Source organism: Pygocentrus nattereri, chromosome 21, assembly GCF_015220715.1.
Source record: "Pygocentrus nattereri isolate fPygNat1 chromosome 21, fPygNat1.pri, whole genome shotgun sequence".
NCBI lineage: Eukaryota > Metazoa > Chordata > Actinopteri > Characiformes > Serrasalmidae > Pygocentrus > Pygocentrus nattereri.
Window position 1 is genome coordinate 30,178,893 of NC_051231.1, and position 3,396 is coordinate 30,182,288.

The window sequence follows — 3,396 nt, forward strand, 5'->3', positions numbered from 1 at the left end:
TTGAATATTAATGAATATGTAGGTTGGAGGAATACAGTGAGAAGAACGCAGGTCTATGGATTTGTTCAATTCCATCGGCTGCTCCATATTTAATGAAGGACTGACTAGGTGAACTGGGTTTTGGAGAAATTTGAAAGGTGCTGAAAAGTGAATGTGAATGCTGGACGTCCTTCAGGAGATCTTTGGAAATGGCAAAGCTAACACACCTTAGGCCTTTTACATAGTACTGTACTGGACACTGACCAGAAGGGATACAACCACGCACACAAGTACACCAAACCGCAAATGTGGACTTTGTGAGAGGCTGATAATTTACAAGGTAGCAGGTTGAAATTGTGTTAGTTGGCATGGCAACAACTCCGCAGTGAATTTTTGGATACGTTTGGAAAAAAATGTTCAGCATAGAAAATATTTTTAGTTTCTTGACACATTTTTCACATACAAATTTGTTCAAAAATGTTAAAGTTGTGGTGCACACACACAATATATATATATAAAAAAATCTATCCTTTTATTTTTTTGAGCAGTGCATACATACATATACACACACACTATATATATATATATATATATATATATATATATATATATATATATATATATATATATATATATATACACATACACATACATACATACATACATACATATACACACACACACACACACACACACACACACACACACACACACACACACACAGCAAAAAAATAAAAGGAACACTCAAATAACACATCCTAGATCTGAATGAGTGAAATATTCTCATTGAATACTTTGTTCTGTACAAAGTTGAATGTGCTGACAACAAAATCACAAAAAAAATCATCAATGGAAATCAAATGTATTAACCAATGGAGGCCTGGATTTGGAGTCACACACAAAATTAAAGTGGAAAAACACACGACAGGCTGATCCAACTTTGATGTAATGTCCTTAAAACAAGTCAAAATGAGGCTCAGTATTGTGTGTGGCCTCCACGTGCCTGTATGACCTCCCTACAACGCCTGGGCAGCTCCTGATGAGGTGGCGGATGGTCTCCTGAGGGATCTCCTCCCAGACCTGGACTAAAGCATCCGGCAACCCCTGGACAGTCTGTGGTGCAACGTGGCGTTGGTGGATGGAGCGAGACATGATGTCCCAGATGTGCTCAATCGGATTCAGGTCTGGGGAACGGGCGGGCCAGTCCATAGCTTCAATGCCTTCATCTTGCAGGATCTGCTGACACACTCCAGCCACATGAGGTCTAGCATTGTCCTGCATTAGGAGGAACCCAGGGCCAACCACACCAGCATATGGTCTCACAAGGGGTCTGAGGATCTCATCTCGGTACCTAATGGCAGTCAGGCTACCTCTGGCGAGCACATGGAGGGCTGAGCGGCCCTCCAAAGAAATGCCACCCCACACCATTACTGACCCACTGCTAAACCGGTCATGCTGAAGGACGTTGCAGGCAGCAGATCGCTCTCCACGGCGTCTCCAGACTCTGTCACGTCTGTCACATGTGCTCAGTGTGAACCTGCTTTCATCTGTGAAGAGCACAGGGCGCCAGTGGCGAATTTGCCGATTCTGGTGTTCTCTGGCAAATGCCAAGCGTCCTGCACGGTGTTGGGCTGTGAGCACAACCCCCATCTGTGGACGTCGGGCCCTCATACCATCCTCATGGAGTTTCTAACCGTTTGCGCAGACATGCACATTTGTGGCCTGCTGGAGGTCATTTTGCAGGGCTCTGGCAGCTCCTCCTGTTCCTCCTTGCACAAAGGCGGAGGTAGCAGTCCTGCTGCTGGGTTGTTGCCCTCCTACGGCCTCCTCCACGTCTCCTGGTGTACTGGCCTGTCTCCTGGTAGCACCTCCAGCCTCTGGACACTACGCTGACAGACACAGCAAACCTTCTTGCCACAGCTCGCATTGATGTGCCATCCTGGATGAGCTGCACTACCTGAGCCTCTTGTGTGTGTTGTAGAGTCCGTCTCCTGCTACCACGAGTGTGAAAGGCCACCAACATTCAAAAGTGACCAAAACATCAGCCAGAAAGCAGAAAGGTACTGAGAAGTGGTCTGTGGTCCCACCTGCAGAACCACTCCTTTATTGAGTGTGTCTTGCTAATTGCCAATAATTTCCACCTGTTGTCTGTTCCATTTGCACAACAGCTGTGAAATTGATTGTCAGTGTTGCTTCCTAAGTGGACAGTTTGATTTCACAGAAGTTTGATTTACTTGGAGTTATATTGTGTTGTTTAAGTGTTCCCTTTATTTTTTTGAGCAGTGTATGTATGTATATATATGCACACACAAAGTCTTAAACATTTTGTGTTTTATTTTTCCCCCAATATGTTAACAACAAATACACAGTGACTGTGCATTAAAATGTGCAGACGTGTTCTTTGGAGAGAATGCAACGCACTTTCACCTAAACAATCAACGCCTTTGACCAGAGATGCCCAAACTTTTGCACAACTGTAATTTACGAAGTAAATCGTGAGACAAATTAATAGTTTTATCCCACATATCTGTGGTTTCAATCTTCAAGTTTCTCAAAGTTACTGAACTGCATTTTTAAAAACTTATACTACATTAATGTATAAATGAAAACATATTTAAATACTATTGCTGATCAGTCATTTAGGTCCTCACTGATTTACTGACCTAACGACCTAAAATAAAACCCTTTTTCAAAGCCAACCAAAGCTACTTGAAACAGAAATATAAGCTTAAAGAAATACAAGTGTGGGAAACCTAGTCTAATTGCCTCTGGATTCACACTTTGCTTTATATTACAAGATTTAAACAGGGCTGGTTTTGTGTCAAGCACGCAAGTGCACAACTTCTATTATTTACCAAGTTTAATATATTGAACAACAGAAAAATGAAATGTGCTGTAGCTTTTGTACAGACCACTTTTTACATCAGACACCAGGACACTTCACCTCAGTCCATCTTAAATTAGCTTGGACCCAGAGAAGGTGGCAGTGTTTCTGCATCCTGTTTATATAGGGTTTCTTCTTTGTGTGGTAGAGTTTTAACTTGCATTTGTGGATGCAGTGACGAACTGTGTCCACAGACAGTGGTTTTCAGAAGTGTTTCTGAGCCCAGGCAGTGATTTCCACTACAGAATCATGGGACACAATCTAATCGACTCTGCTTTACATGATTAGATTTAAACAGGCTGGTTTTGTGTATGTAACATGTATGTAACAATAGAAGAGCCCTTTTGGGTACAATGTAGAACCATTTTCAAAAAGGTTCTACATAGAACCGTCTATAACACATTCTCCATCAACCCAGAGCCTTTTCATGATTTTTCCCACTGCTTTTCCTGGACGGATCATACTACCACCTAGTGGTTGAGAAATGAACAGCAGCTTCTTTTGCCATAAGAACCCAAAAGAACACACAGCAG